Raw genomic sequence first — 15,656 nt, forward strand, 5'->3', positions numbered from 1 at the left:
GGATATGCCTGTTTTCACCCTTCCTGATTGGGAACGTGTGTTCTTCCAAATACCATTTAAAAAACATTTCCAAGCAAGACTATGGATCTCTCCTGAGATCTGTACTTCCCCCCCCCACATTTGTAAGTATCTTTACAGACAAAAAGTACTGTAGCATTTAAAACCAGTTTCAAAGTTAATGGCTGAGCATGGTGATCTTAGAAGTCTTTTCCAAATGGTTTTCTGCCTTTATTCTTTTGAGGGATTCAACTATTGATGGGATTCCACGTGGTATGTAGGGTTTTTGAGGAGGAATGCAGTAACTGTCAATGCCATGGAAAAGGAGGAGAAGCAGGAGAATCTCATAGGAGCAAATTCCTGACCAGTTTGGTTTACTACAAGAATATTGCTAGGATTCATGTGCAAGGGGATGTTACTGCCATTCCCAGTCCTCAGAGAGGAATTGTGCTTCCCTTGAATTCTCCTTGGCTTAGTCATTCATCTGACCCTGAAGGGCTGTTGTGACAAGTTCCTTCATGTGCAAGGGCAACATGAAACTGGCTGGGTTTCAGCAAACGCTGGTGCTGAGCGGTGCTTGTGTTGTGTATATAAAGTTGCAGAACGCTTTCAGAACGAATAGTCCACGGCAAAGCTGTTTTAATGAGCTGGAATGCCAATTGTAGCATATCCTACCCAATCTGGCAGTGTTCTACTGGGCTGAAATACCTTCTTTGTTCTTAAAATAGACCGCACTGATTCAGATTTTAATTGCAGATATTACAGCTGTCAAAGGAATGGAGAGGTGACCAGATGATTGTGTTGATAGTATAAATGGAAGCTGGGGATGTGTCGAGTTCCAGCCTTTAGATCTTCCTTCATGTAAGCTATGCCTGTGTGCTGCAGTGATTACATGGGACAGAGGCTCTCTCTAATGTTAAGATGAACCTGAAGTGCACTGTGCCTCATTATATCCACCATGCTGACTAAACTAGTCTGACAAATAAGCATGTAGGGCTGTAAGGATTTCAGCACTAATAATGGAAGCAAATAGGCATAGATATTAAATATCCTGGTTAAAGTCTGAATCTTGATAAATGCAGATGGAATTTACTAATATGCTGCGGGATTGCGATTCAGGAATCAATTTAAAACGAAACAATAACTCAGGAGGTGAATAAAATAAAAGGATTTTAAATCTTGGGCACCAGACTGCATGTTTGCATTGCCTATCAGTCAGTGCTGGTCAGGGGATGGGAGCACTTCTGATTAAGTGGACTGAATCTTTTCAGCACAGACGTGTCAGGAGCGATTTTCAACTGAGCAGGCTGCCATGTTGCTGTTTTATTTCATTACAAATGAAGTTATCTTAAGTCTTGCAAGTTCATGGTTCACCTTATGGAAAGGTGCATGATAGGTTGTCTTTGGTTTGTATTTCTACGTTTCTGGAGCTGAGAATGGATTTTTAGCTGGGTGGAAAGGTGCCTGGCATGCTCCTCAGACCACAGGAAAACATCAAGAGTGTAGGGTGAGACCACCCACCTTAGGTGGTAATGGATGTGGGAAGGAGTGGGGAAAATAGCAAAAACCTCCAGACTGAGCCTGCAGCTCAGTGCAGTGCTGGCTACACAGACTGACACTGTGAATCTGTCTTTGTCCACTGTTCTGGACAAGAGTACGAAGTCATCTCTCAGAGGGGAGAGGGAGCTTCTGCCAGCCTTGGGAGAATTCTGCAGGGAATCTGAGAGAATTATGGATGGATGGTAGCACACCTTGGCAGTCTTTTGGGGTTCACCATTGTCCCAGTGTTGCTGTTGTATGAAGATTACCTTTACATCTCTTACGTTTAGTATTAGTCACCGTTAGCTACACATTCACACAAAGAATGATCAAGTGAGGGGCTGGCCCTTACAGATGTATAGGACTTTCTTGCCCATTCCTGGTATGAAAGGTAATATCATTCATGGCTGCTGAAAGTTTCATTATGCCTTTGCACCATTCTGATGTGCCTGAAGGGATTTTGCTGAAACTTAACAACAGCAACAACAAAAGCAAGGTGCAAGATGGAGAATGTTGGTTTTTTTGTGAGTTTTGCTTGAAGTACTGAAGATGGAGGGGAAGATTGTTGCTTCAGGAGAACCAAAACCTTTTTCTTTTACTCTGGAGCATATTACTTTGTAAACACAGTAATAAAATCAATTTGAATTTTTTTTTCTTCCCCTATATGTGTGATGGGGACATTCTGCTCCAAAGATACTGGCCTATGTTCACCTACATTAGATATATAACTAAAGAAAATGTTGGTAATGGATGCTGCATTGTGTGAGGACAGAGATGTGTGAGTTCTCTAGGTGCCCTGTGATGCCTGTCCTGGTGGCAGGATACTTAACTCCCATTTAATTTTGTTCCTTTGTCCTTGGTTGACATGAAAGGAGAAACAAGATGAGCTTTCTTTTCTAAAATATTGACTGTCTTACTAAAAGTTTTTCAAAACTGGAAAGCAGAATTGTTTTAAGGTTACAAGAGCTATTTGAGCTGCCTTGCAGCCTCACCAGGAGGGGAGAACAGCAGAAGGTGCTGGTACACTGGTAGCATATTACTGGCAATAATTATCTTGAACTGTCCTGTCTTAGTGACGTTTGAAGAATGAATGTGTATGCTTTCTGGCCCTCTTGTGTTTTGGCGGCTTATATTTTTTAAAATATCTTCACAGTAAGTTTTAAAACATTGCAGCGGGGCTTTATCCTGACCGTCGATTCAGGGAATTCTTTCAGTTGAGGTATCAGAGGTTTTACTTCTCTGAAGACCTTTACAAACTCAGCATTTTATTAATGGTGAGTAGCAGACATTACTCTCTATCTTTCTAATTGCTGTGTGTGTTCCACTCACCTTTGCTGGATGGAAAATGGGAAGAACATCTCAGCATCTCATATTGTTTACATCATTTATGTGCAAATGATTTAAAAGCAAAAGCTCTGGAGGAGGCAATGTGAATGAAAAATGGGAGCTTAAGAAAATTGCACCTGATGACCAAACCCTGTAATTTTGCAAGCCAGAAAGTAGGCGTTGTTTTTCAGACAACCCAAAAAACCCCACAACTCTACATCCCACTCTCAGATGGAATTGAAAGTAGTAATGAAAAAGGTATTTGTTCATGGTCTGTTTGTACCTGAATAGAGAGAATATTACTGAGACTAGGTGGTACTAGCAGCACTGAAGGAAAAAAGGCGCACACAGATTTTTCCTTTCACAGTGAGTGCAATTAATGATTAGGAAGATATCATCCAAAAATGCGACTCATGGCTGTCAGCTGCTTTCACAGCTGGGTACCTCTCTGAGAAGTGGTGTAGCTCAGTTCAAAATGGTGCACTAGATCCAGGAGCCATTCGGTCTGAGCTGAGCAGTCAAGCAGTGTGCTCATGACCTTAAATTCTGTAAGGCATTTGTGTGTGTGTGTGTATTTTGAATATATTCATTTAAAGGTTTTTTTATAGTTCTAAAATGGGGATTGTCTCATCCTGAGGAGGTGGTAAGTATAAAGAGATGATTATTGTGGTTTTACTTTGAAGTATTTTTTAATACCTGCTTGTCTCTGGCATGCTCAGTAGTGCTGTTTGCTTTCCTCCTTGACCACCAGTTGGACTGCTGGTGGTATCCCTTGCCATCAGTGTGCTGGATAAACACTTGAAGTGCACTCTCTGAGGAAAAAGCATTTTGCATCCAGGTGTTTATTTAATGCAAAATGAGGCTGAAAGATTAATCAGATAATTACGTTAATAGCATAATGTTCTTTTAAAGAAAAGGATTGTTGAATACCAAGTTAGTATTGCACAACACGTCCCTATGCGGGAAATGGAGGAGGAGTTCTTCAGGGACCCTGCTGCCCTCAGTAGGTATCAAACTATCAAAATATTAAAATAGCTTTCAGTGCATGTGGACCAGGATGGTTAGGTGCAATGTTTGGTGGGAGTTATGACTGTTTCTTATTCTGTAGTCATAGGAGGGAAAAGAAAACATCTAAAGATCAATCTATTCTTGTAAAACCGGGAGGAGACTTCCTTTCCTATTCCCCTTTCATTTAATTTTATATGGAGGTGCTGGATGAGGCTTGCCTTGGAGTTAACGTAATAGACCCCCATTTGTACTGGATTTTAGTCTGTATAGACTTGAAATTTGCCCCTGGGCTGCAAGGCTGAGTGGTAAATGGTAATGCAGAGAAATACTGTCATCAGCCCTCAGGAAAGACTGCCTGGCCAGCTCATCCTTCCTAAAGATAGACAAGATTTGGGATCTGAAAAAGGCACACAGAGACCTGGTCAAAGTTCAGACCTGCCCAGACAAAGGAGAGGCATTTTTACTATGCATGAGCTGTTGTTAGCAGGAGTGTCTGTGCAGATGGGCTGAGCTCACCCTGTTCAGCCAGTGGACTTGCTGTGGTCTGGAGGATGTGTCACTGGGATAGCAGTGGCCTCTACATGCCTGAAAATGCCATGCTCAGACGTGATGTGGGCACAGCGGGCAAGGGAACTGCTGTTGCAGGAACAGCTTCCTGGTGCCTGGAGGAGGCTCAGCTGTCTGATATGAGCTGTTATAAGGTGCAGATGCTGCACAGCTGGTTTGGAGATCCTAATGTGAGCTCTCAGCCTCCTTAGTCAAATCTGTGTGCTTCAAGTGCTTCCATACTTGGGCACCCATTAGGTTGTTTCAAAACTCTGCTAAGCAACAATATTCACAGCTTCTCTGGTCAGCATCTTCTAGTTCTTCACTGCTCTCAGAATGACTTCTTAACCCAATGTGACACGACCCAAATCTCTCCTCTTTTAGTGTAAAACAGTTTCCCCTTGTCCGATCACTATCTATCCATGTAAAAAGTTACTCTCCCTCTTTTTTATAAGCCTCTTTTAGGTACTGGAAGTCTGCAAGGAGGTCTCACCAAAGGCTTAGCTTTTTGAGGCTGAACAATCCCATCTCTCTAAGCCTCTATTCACAGCAGACATGCTCCAGATCTCTGATCATTTCTGTGACCCTCCTGTCCACTCACTCCTAAAGGTGCCCATTCTTCTGGTCAAATCCCAGAGCTGGATGAGGTACTTCAGGTGGGGTCTCACGAGGGCAGAGTAGAAGGGGAGAATTGTCTGTATCAACCTGCTGGTCATGCTTCTTTTGATGCCAGCCAGGATATGGTTATCTCTCTGGGCTGTTTGTGGCATGGATGTAATGGCACAGTCATTTCCATGCCAGACAGCAGGGAGGCAGCAATGGTCTCAGCACTGTGAAGGTCTTCCAAGGCAGAGAGGGTGTGCAAAAAACTTCAGTGCAGTAACTTAGGGATAGTTTTCCAGGCAGTTCCTGAGGGGAAGGAGGGAGAAACAGAGGTTCTGGGGAGGTGGGTGGGTTGCTGCCGTGCTGCCCTGGAGAGCTGTACCTCAGCCCCTTGCAGCAGCTGGAGCCTGGCACGGCGGAGGCTCCCCGGCAGAAGACACGGATGCCAGGGCAGTAGCTGCTGTGTCAGTGTTAGTCACACAGCGTGTGGCTGCCTGAGCTCCCTCTTGTCATCGTTGTGAAGCTGAAATTCAGTGGCAGTTTCACAATGGCACAGTTCCCCATGCGAGGGAGGGAAAGTAGGTCACAGACTGCCCTGCCGGCATTTGTTTGTACGGCTGTAGGGCTGTGCCGAGAGATGAAGGCACTGAGGATGCAGCAGCCAGAATGTGTTTCTCACCCCTTTCCTTTGTCTCTGACTCTGGCATGGGAGTTAACTGGGGAAGAGATGCTGGAAGGTTTGGTTGACCTGCCTGCTGTGGTTACTACTGTTTCAGTAGGGCTCAAAGGTTTTTGGTGTGACTGGGCAGCAAGTGTTGCACAGGCTGCTCAGACTGCCCATGTGCTAGAGGAAATGCTTTCAGGAGGATGAGCTAAAGCACAAGGGCATTTAAAGTTTTGGCTGCTGAAAGTGTGCGCCTGAATTGCAGAAAGTGCTTCAGGATACCAATATAAGGCCTTCCAGCCCCAGAGGCAGTGGCAGCATAGCAGCACCTGCATTTCAGCAGTGATGCTGCACGGTGAGTGGGCACTCCCTGCGCTTCTTTTAAAGCTGTGGTAAGCCAGTGATCTGAGGATTGGGAGAGAAGCAAAGTGGGAACCCAACCCTATAACTCAAACCTTGAAGCTTTAACGTGACCAGAGTATTGCAGGGACTGGGTTAATGCAGCTGTTGTACAGATAATCAGAGAACTGTATGGCAAACCCTTGGATGCACAGCTGGAAATGAGATCTGCTTTCATGCACCAGCAGTTGGAGCTCAGAAGAGTGGAGGATCTCCAGCCACACTGACCTGTGCTCCATGATGTGGAAGGGTTTGGGGCTGGTGCCCCTGGACACTCCTTGACCTGTGCAGTTGTAGAAGTGGACACTAGCTGGAGCAGATGGGGGCTCCAGAGTGGCACGAAAGGGAGCACAGATCAGGTTCTTCTCTGAGCGCTGACCTCCTAGCATTTTCTTGGGGAAATTGGAATTTTTTGGTGTAACACAGAACAGGGACAGGGAGCAATTCAAGTACCTCTCCTATGTTTATTCAGTATTTTCCCATTTTTTTCATTTGGCTCAAATATGAAAACTACTTAAGAAATATCAAGAAATCCTGTTAACCAGCTTCCTGTGAGGGAGAGCACTGTTACATATATATTCTGAGAGTGATATATATTTTGAGAATTATCCAGCACTTACTAAAAAGTTAACTTAAAACATTGCGACTCTTTTTGACCACCACAGCTGTTGCTTACCTACCCCTTGACCTTTTCTGGCAGAAATTATGTTGTGAGCCTCCAGGCTGAAAAGGAAAGAGCATAGAACACCCAAAATCTTTATCCTGAACTCAGTGTCTTCTGTTCCTGCCAGGAGCTCCTGCATTTTATGCATGATTTCATAGAATTGCAGAATCGTAGAATCATTAAGATTGGTGAAGACCTCTAAGATCATTTGCTCCAGCCATTCACCCATGCCCACCACTAAACCATCTTCTGAAGTGCCATGGTTACACATCTGGTAAATCCCTCCAGGGATGGTGACTCCACCACTGCCCTGGACAATTTCAGTGGAGAAACTTTTCCTGTCTAATCTCCCTAGAACTTGAGGCCTTTTTTTCTTCTCCTATCACTTGTTACATCGAAGAAAAGATTGACCCTCACCTTTCTAGAATCAGATAGTGGAAGAGAGCATTTGACAACACCATCAGAAATTTTCAGTGATAGTTAGTGGGATTCTATCTTAAATGTAGGCTGTGAATTCTTTACTTTCTGAGCTGTCATTGTCTTCCAGATGGTTCCTCTGTGGAATTTTGATGCCATCAAGGTGAAAGCATTTCCTTTCTGCAAGCAGTCAAAGCTGAGTATACCAACCTTCCCTGGCATTAGGGTCAGAGTAGCAAACAAACTACATGTGGCAAGCAGTATGGCACTCCTTCACTCATGGCCCAGGCATTGCTTGGTTTGGTGGTCCTTGTGTCCAGAAAGAGTCTCAGAGGTTCTTCCCTGCGAGCCGTGGGAAAGTGCTCCTCAGTGTTGGGGTCACTGGCTTCACAAACTGATATTTCCATAGCCTGGAGGGAGCTCTGGGATTTTGCAAAAAGAAAGGCAGTCTCTGATTCTCTCTTCCATTTTCAACTTGTCGTGTTCTGAAAGGTACACCTCAATTATAAGTACTGTTTTTATCAGACTGGAAGGTCATTTTTAAAGAAGGAGGAAGTTGGCCCATCCTGTGTTGCGTACATGTCATTGAAAGTATAAGTACTTATGCACTTAGAACTTGAAGTCTGACTTCTTTTGGTTTGCTTAGCTTTCAGTAACACTTCTGAGGTAGATTCAGCCCATAATGTGCACTTGTGTCTCCTGTTCTGTTAGATTGTGTTCTGAGCAGGACAATCTTCTATTTCTGGGAGAAAGGGAGTGGTTTTGTTTTCAGTGGAATTTAGCTCTCATTCCCAGTCACAGCCAGTTCAGCTGCCACAGGTATGTATGGACACAGAAGGGCCAGTAGTGACAGACCCAGACAAGCAGCCTGTGCAGCAGAGAAGGCAGGAGATGGTTCTAATGCTGCAGATTGGCATCTGAACTCCCATTATCTAAATACGGAACAGGACAGCTTCATTTTGAAGCCCAATGTGAGAAATCTTGAGCTTGTGTCAAAACCAGTGAGGAGAAAAGACAGAGGCTTTATCCCAGTTTCTGTAGGCTGTCAAAAGTAGAATTTCATAATACAAATGCCATAGCCTACACTGCATTTTTTGGATGGGTTATGTAGAATCTGATGGCCTCCTCTTCTGAGATGATAAAAAGCAACAATGAATTGCAATGATTGCAATGAAGTTATTGAGGAATTGATTTTCCATACCTTTGAAAATAGTTATGAGTGAATAAACTGTTTGTTGGTTAAACATCATCCCTAAGAAAACCCAAAATAAAAACTGTCTCCCCACTGTTCATGGTGATCCTTGCTTCACTTATTCGACAGATTTGCTGGGTCCAAGGAATAGCAACCTTGCTGCTTTAGATTGACTGTAATGAGTGCCATAACTGGACCTGATCTAGGAAAAATAAATACAGAAAGTTTGTGATCATCAGAATTATGCTAATGGAAGCTTGAGCGATGAAAACCTAAGGAATGCATTGGAATTCATTAGGTTTTGTGCCACTATGACAGATGCCAAAAAACATCAGTAACATCTACCTAGTTCATGTTTTGTGGGTAGGTACAAAGCAGTATGGATAGTGAGAGGAAAGCAGTCTTACCATCTTAGGGGAGTCAGAGGAAGAGAAATTGTATCATTTTTTAAGTCCTCAAACTTTGACCCTGTACTTTTTCTCTATAGTATTATTCCAGAAAATCAAAAGGTGAGCTCTCTAGAGGTTTTTGTTAAGGATCATATTTTTGAAGAAAGGTAGAAGTGGAAAAGATGCAGAAAATTAAATACATTAAAACGTTCTCACTTATTAAGCTGCTTTTCAAATAGTTTTAGAAGAGAGCAGTGAGGTTCAAGTTCAGATTCTAGCCTCAAGCTGCTTAGGTGCTGCAGTTGTTTGATTTCTCTTCCAGTGCAGGATAGATGCCTGGGACACCGAATGAGTCAGAGCTTTAGCAGAAATAGAGGATGTAAAATCTTGGTGCTCCACAGGACCTGACAGCCCCATCTCTGCTTGGCACTTGATGAGGAGCTTCCTCCTGACCTGCTGCCTGGAGGTGCAGTCTCACGTCTCCCTGCAGATCTGGTGTGGAGATGTCCTTTTGGGTTGCACTTAAATTTGTGTTTTGGGCGCTGTTGCTGGTGATGCGAGTCTCTCCATGCTCAGAGGAAGGGGATGTGCTCCTGTTCTGGAGGAGTTCCCAGTTACAGAGGAGTGCAGGTCTCTGCAAGTGAGCTCAGTGAGCGGTGAAGGAGGATGCAGGAGAAGGGCGTGCAGGGCTGGCGAGTGTGTGTGTTGCAGTTTGTACGTGTCAGGTGAACTCCCAGGCTGTCAGAGGGTAAATCAAGGTGGTGACTGGCAGTGCGTTACTTTCCCAGCTGTAACCTGCTCTGTGTAGCTGCCTTAGTCAATCCATATCCCTCTCTCGGAGAGCTGGCAGGGGAGTGACCTGCCCTTTAATCTCAGTGTAGCAAAATACACAAGAGCAGTTAGAAACACACTTTATTTCCCACCTCACATTCTTGCACGGATACGCTTTTAATTATCTCTGGCTTTTTTGGAAAACATTTAGCTGCCCCCAAGTGACCCAGGGATTAATTTTTCTAACTGAATCAATACTAGCTATATGGAAAGTACTGCTGTCCTGCCGAGCTGTGTGGGCTATCCAGCAGGCTGGGCTTCATCTGGCTGAACATCCCTATTTGTGAGATGGCAATGCAGCATGAGCCAGGCACACCAGCCCCTCTTCTCTCCCCTGTGGAGAAAGAAGGTTGGTACCCAGCAGTGTTTCATCCACTCTTTTGAGGCATCTTTTTTGAGGTGGGATGCATTGCCTTGCTGAGGTGGTGGTTGCTTTTCCCTGATTAGGGTGGGAGCATTCCTCAGGACAAGCCTTAGCATGGGTTGATTTTAAGTGTGAGTAATTAATCTCTGGTTAAAAACTGTTCAGTTCCTTTGTGTTGGTTTGAACACACTTGATAGAATCACAGAGTCATAGAATTGTTTGGGTTTGAAGGGACCTGAAAGATCATCTAGTTCTAATCTCCCACTGTGGGCAGGAGTACCTTCCACTAGACCAGGTTATTTGGGGCCTCATCCGACTTGGTCTCAAATATTTCAGGGATGGGGCATCCATGTCTTTGCTGGGCAACTTGTTCCAGTGCCTCACCACCCACACAGCAAAGCATTTTCTTGTAATGTCTAATCTAAATCTACTCTCTGTTTAAAGGGTTTTGAATGGAGAATAGGTGGATAGTTTTTTATACAGTTCTGGGATGAGCACATGCCTGAAAGTTTTGTTTCTTTACTGGATGGCCTCATTGGTATGATTACAGCAGTCCCCCACATACACTGCAGTGTAGAAACACCTCAGCTTGCTTTAAATCCTGTGTTGAGAACTAGCTGCAATCGAGCAATGGCAACATGGAGCTCAGCACAAGCTCATTTTCCCTGCTGCTTGTGTGCACCAAACATCTTGGAAAATAGTATAGACATACTTGTAACACTTCTGGAAGAAGAGTGTTATACATAAAATTACTCTGATTAGCTGTCTTCGGGAGTGGTGGTGATTCTCCCCCTGAATGTTTACACCTGGTATGTACTTGGGCATGGAAGAGTTCATTTCAGAAATTAGGATTAATAGGTTGAATATCTTAAGTTTATATAAACACTATATTCAGTGTATTCAACAATTTCAGTTGTTTTCTGTCCATTATTTCCTCTTTTTCAGTCCATTTATTTAGTTTCCTTAAGGGTTTAGTCTAATACCCATTTCTGAAATATAAATATTAGTTTCTTTTTTTCCTATTAGGCTGTCCTAAATTAGAGGCCTGATTTCATATGAAAGGTTTGTTGTAAAGATGGGTAGGATGGAAAACCATTCTCTTCGTGGTGTACACTGCATTGCATTAGGATAACTTGAACTTCTGCAGTTCAAGAAACAAGATTTTATTTATATTGATTTAAGGAAAAGCTTAGGGGGTTAAATTTGCATATTTAATGTAGTTAGAATTTCAGTTATTTGCATTAGCAGTTGCTTTACCTCTAGTATTAATAAGGCAGGTGCTTTTGTATAAATAAAAAATGGAAAAAAAAGAAGAGAAAAAAAGTAAAGCGATTAGTGCCACAGGTTAATTTTGTATAAAGGTAATGACTTCCAGCCGCCACAGTAACACTCAATATTCCCCTAGTGATACCTCAAGTCAGGAAAGAAATTAACTTCTGTATATTAAGTTAGCGGTGGCAAACAAAATTGAAGATGAAAAGAAAATGAAGGGGGCAAGGAAAAAGGCTCAGTTCCTCAACACTGCCACAAGGAACACTCAGCTCTAATTTCAAGATTTGGTTATTTCCTTTAATGCCCGACAGAAGTGAAAAATGCATTGGCACCATGGCACCACTGGGTCACATGCAAATCTCTTTGAAAGTTGTGGGACTTAGATTAGGCCTATCTTTTATTAGTGTTTTTTTTTGGGTTTTTTTTTTTTTGGTGGGGGGTATTTTTTTTGTTTGGGTTTTTTTTTTTCTTTTTTTTTCCAAAACATCAGGATCTTCTGGCATATGAAGGTCTGCCTTACTTAATGCATGCTTTTGTTTTTTAATGGAGTTTCACTGGGTGATGTAGATTAAAGCTACTCCTGTGTAGAACTACCTGAAGTCTTTTCCATTAATGCAGTGTCAAGTGCCTGTTTAGGAGGAAAGCCTGCAGGTGTTTCATTTTGCACCTCTGTCCCTGTGGTGTGTTTGTGTAGCCAAAAGAAGATGAGGACTGGATATGTTCTTGCAGCAATGCCTTGGAGCTTTCCTCCCATGGAGCTAGAGTGGACTCGAGGAAGCTGTCTCCAGTAATGCAATGACTGTGTTCCCTTCTTTGGAAACAGAGCAACTCTGTTAGAGCATAGGAAGGAAGCCAAAAAGTCAGATTGGCTGAGAACAAATAATGAAATTAGCTAGTGCTGCTTCCCTGACAGAGCTAATAAATGGGGCAGAAAATCTAACAAAAACCACAGATGGAGATGGGGTTGTCTGTGCTTTTTTTAAGACACTGTGTGTGTAATACATGTATATATATTTCTGTTTCTCTCTTTAGATATATATATGTATTTTTTTTTTTTAATCTTGAAGGTGTAATTTTAAAACAATTATGTGCTTTTGGAGTTTCTGGTTCTTACCACTGCACATTCTTTTCCTAAATAGTTGAGACCTGCAAACAACAAGGAGCTTGGCATTGCTCTTTAAATGGGCAGGATCTTGGAAAGAATTCATTTCTCTTGTAATGCAGTTAGTTCTATTTCTCTCACGTTCAAATCCTCTCTGACCAGGAATATTGAATTAGAGCTGGCTGTGGGTGTTAAGTGTCTTCTCGGATACCTTTGCTTGTTTCTAGAAAGGAAAGAAAGCTTAAGGGCGGACGGTCCTGTCTGTGTTTATTTTTCCTGGAGAGGAGCTGTCCTGCGCCCAGCTGGCTGAACAGGACCTGGCATGAGAAGTTAAGCAAGGTGCCTGTCCTTGGCAGGAGCATCTTGCTAAACAAAAAACCTGTTGCCGCTTGTGGCTTAGCCAGTCTGCTTCTCAGACGGCTAACCACCAGGCATGGGAGTCCTGCTGTGTAATTTGAGGCAGCCAAAAACTGGTGGCTACCATTGGCTGTGCAGGGGCTGAGGGCAGAAGGTGCAAGAGAAAGCAGGTGTTGCATGCACTTGGGTTTCTTCAGGTCGAACCTTAGAAATCTGTTGCTGCTGAGCACGTGGTGTACTTCATGTGAATTGTGCTGCTATATGCTTGGCCCTCGGGACCGATTGCTATGTAAATGCAAATTATTTAATTAACATTATTGTTTCCGTTTGCCGTAATATGATTTTTATGAGCATTTCTAGATTAAAGTTCACTTTAAAAACATAGCAATTGCTTCCAAATTGCTTGGCTGTGCGCTGCATTTTAAACCCCTTTAATGCAGTAAGGAATCCTTATCATTCCTTAAGCACCAGATGAGCAGCCAGAGGAGAAAATATAACCAAGATGGGTAAATATAACCCTTCAGAAAGCATAACAAAAGTCCTGTTGGTTTTGACATGGCAGAAACAGTAATTCATGACAGGTAACAGGACAAAAAATAGTCAGAGAAGAAACTTGTGTCCTCTGATCTTTAAATCATAAACACAGTTTTAGCAGATTTTTTTTTAACTTATTTTTTAAAATCCTTTATTTTCTTCTCACATCAGCAGTTATGGTGCTTTGTCAGTAGAAGTTCTGTGTTTGCCAGAAGTTACCGTGGTTTTTCCTTCCATGTGGAAAATCTGAATGGGAGATAGGAGTGCTGCCTGGGGCACTGGTCAGTGGTGTGGCTCCGGCCAGTGTGCAGGATCCTGCCAATAACCCAGCCAGGATGGTGTGGGCACTGGTGGTGGAAGCTGTGCCAGCAGCTGCCTGTGAGAACGTGCAGCTTATTGCCTGGTGCTTTTTTGTTCATTTCCATGGGTTGGAGGATAGCTCACAGATCAGTTGAAACACCTTTGGAGTAGGAATGTGTTGTTCTGGACTGTGGCTTGTCTTGTAAAGTTGTTCGTGGTAAAAAACTTGAGAGCAATCCTCTTCGTTACACATGTGAAAAAGGAGAAGTGTTGGACAATGTCACCTTGCTTTGCCTTGTGACAGAGTTTTCCCGGAGTTTGCAGTTTTTGCAAAAATTGTTCCTTAAGTTCCTTCAGTCTTAAGACTAAGCCAATTATGTGTCAGTGAATGGAATTCTAAACAGTGGAATATTTCCACAGCCAAATTTTTCTATCCTTTTTCTTCTATGGAGTTTTAGTCTCCATTAATTTAGCAAGGGGTTGGGAAATGTCTTTAATACTTACTTTCTTCTACTGTTTTATGTTTGGGGCTTGTTTGTTTTAGGTGTTTTTTTTTTCAAATGATAGCAAGCACAAACTTATCAGGTGTCTCACATTGAGGGCGCAAAGCAGGCAAAAGTCCTCAGTACTTTTCAGTGCATGTAAAGAGATTCATGTACAGAGGAACATTCAGCCGTGGATTTTTGCTTTGAAAGGGGAAGAAGAGTGTCCTGTTGCTGCCAGCCTAGTTTTGTATTGCTGTGTCTGAGCAGACGGTGTGTAGCTGCTATCACTTCCCCGCACACCTCCGATGGTACCACAGCTCTTGGTATCTGTAGGAGCTGGAGCTTTGCTCCTTGGTCTGGGTCTCTCCCCATCTGCATGTGGCACTGTGAGCAGTTGCATGGGGCTGGTGGGAGTCTCTGGCTGTGCTTCTGTGCTCAGTGTAGGGAGGAAAAAATTAGTGTATAATTTTTCCTTCCACATAATCTAAGGTTTTGCTGGTCACAGCAGCAGATCAGAATTTGCCAATCAGAAATTGTGGTAGTAGCTGACAGCACACCTTTCGTCTTTAATATGCGTCTACAAATTTGGCATGTTTTTTACCCTTCCATCAGTTGACATATGCAGCGGTTTATGTTCCTGATTAGTGGTTTACCTCTATGCCTCCAAGTGCCAACAAAAATCTACATTGCAGAAGTTTACCAAGTAGTTTTGAGTGTTGGTGAGGAAATCTACATACAATTCAACCTCTTGTACAGGGCACACTGCTGACCTGTGACTTCTTTCTGTTTTTGGAGAGGAGGGAGGGGGGTGCTTTCAAGAGCCAGCTTCAGTACAGTAAACAGAAAAGACAGGGGTTGAAGTGATTGTGTTTTTATTTTCAGTGAGGTTTTTTTTTTTCAGGGGTTGAGTGTGTTTTTATTTTTCCCCTTGGGGAAGGGGAGAGTTAGATTAGGCACAAGTTAGACAAGTGGCTGTGTAGTGTTGCAGTCCTTCTTTCCCTGGTCCCTGCGGCAGGGATCACCATACCTGCAGCAGCCCTAGGTCACAGCATATCAGCTGAACATTTCAGTTTTGAGCTGGGCGAATTAGAAGGTTCCTATTAGGCCAGGGTGAGATCAGGGGTTGAGTTTTCTAGCAGTTGCAATACCCTTTGGTATATTGAGAGAGACAGAATAAAGAAACAAGAGTGTGAGACAGCGTATTTTTAAATGGACTGGAATACAGAGGTGGGTCCTGGCTCCCCAGCCTGCACTGGGCACTGCCCTGAAGTCAGCCCTCTGTGCAAAGGGGTGTTTAGTCTGTGCACACAGGCATCTGGGGAGAAAAAATTGCTGCTCTGCTCCCTCCCACCCCACCTCCTCAGAGAAATTTCATTCACAGCCAAGATGTCCAATTGGTTGATTTATTGTGTGAGGGGTATTTTTAATTTTTTTTTTCTTCTCTCAGCTTTGCTCTTAAAAAGCCAGCTGAGTTCAGTTCTCCCAAGGCAGGAGGAACATTTTCTGTCAGTTTGATTGATCTGTGAATAACTCTGATGTTCCAAGGCGTAATGTTAATAGAGTTTGTGGTATAAAGTCATATGAAGAAAATCTAAAAATAAAGAGCAGCTTGATTAACGTCCACAGCCTAAAAAGAGCACTGCTTGTGGAGCGGCCAGAGACTGGCA

General features: G+C 43.2%; 1 protein-coding gene across 7 annotated transcripts in view; it reads left to right on the top strand.

The window, feature by feature from the left end:
- FAT3 (FAT atypical cadherin 3) overlaps positions 1 to 15,656 on the top strand; it is a 400,923-nt gene that overhangs the window by 22,610 nt on the left and 362,657 nt on the right. The gene's annotated exons all lie outside the window — the stretch shown is intronic.

The sequence above is a fragment of the Sturnus vulgaris genome, chromosome 2 (assembly GCF_052056855.1).
Source record: "Sturnus vulgaris isolate bStuVul1 chromosome 2, bStuVul1.hap1, whole genome shotgun sequence".
NCBI classification, from domain to species: Eukaryota; Metazoa; Chordata; class Aves; order Passeriformes; family Sturnidae; genus Sturnus; species Sturnus vulgaris.